Below are 894 nucleotides of genomic sequence, written 5' to 3' on the forward strand. Positions count from 1 at the left end.
TTTATACTAACAAGTAATAACTTTGATACTGAAGAGATATAATTTGATATAATGAGATATATTGGAATTGATAACAGAAAAACCAATCCTTTAAAAGGTATACTCTTGTTTAAAAGTTCACAATAACTTCTCTGAATTTAGAACAAAGTTCACCAACATTGTGACACTATCATAAGCTTATTTTTTAAATGTGGACATCATCTCATCACATGCTACCTCTCCTTGTGCCTACAACAGTCCCACCATGCTAGCTTTCCCTTCCTTAGGACCTTTGCACACAAGAGCCCTTTTCATGCAGTTGGCTTCTTCACATTTGTTAAGTATCTGAACACAGCCTTTCAAAGAATCCTGTAATAAGAACCTCTTTATATATTTTGTAGCATTTACTACAACTTGAAATAGGTTTCCTTTTCTTTTTCTGTGGTTTCATTAGAATGTATGTCCCATAAAAACAAGAACCTCATAGTCTCAAAATTTAGCAGTGTCTGAAACATAGCACATGCAAAAAAAAAAAAAAAAAGATGTTAGAAAAACTTTGAAGGAAATGGTATATAGCTAGAGATCATATTGTTAAGTGAAATAAATCAGATCCACACATGTGCAAACATCATATTGTCTCAGTGGTGTGAGAACCTGAAAGAGAAATGGAAGTCTAAAAGGTACAAATGGGTACTGTGAAAGGGAAAGAAATTGTTCAATGGGAAGGAAAAACTGGGATGAGAAAAAGGACAACTGATACTTTCTCTTAATTCAATAAGAAGAAAGATTTGCACTAATAATGTTTGGACAGGATATCATGTCTGCATCTTGTACTATGAATGACTACTATAAAGACAACAATATGCAATGTATTAATTGTTGTAACTCTCCTACCAACCAGTTTTGAAGCTATCA

This window comes from Octodon degus, unplaced genomic scaffold (genome assembly GCF_000260255.1).
Source record: "Octodon degus isolate 3935 unplaced genomic scaffold, OctDeg1.0 scaffold00122, whole genome shotgun sequence".
NCBI lineage: Eukaryota > Metazoa > Chordata > Mammalia > Rodentia > Octodontidae > Octodon > Octodon degus.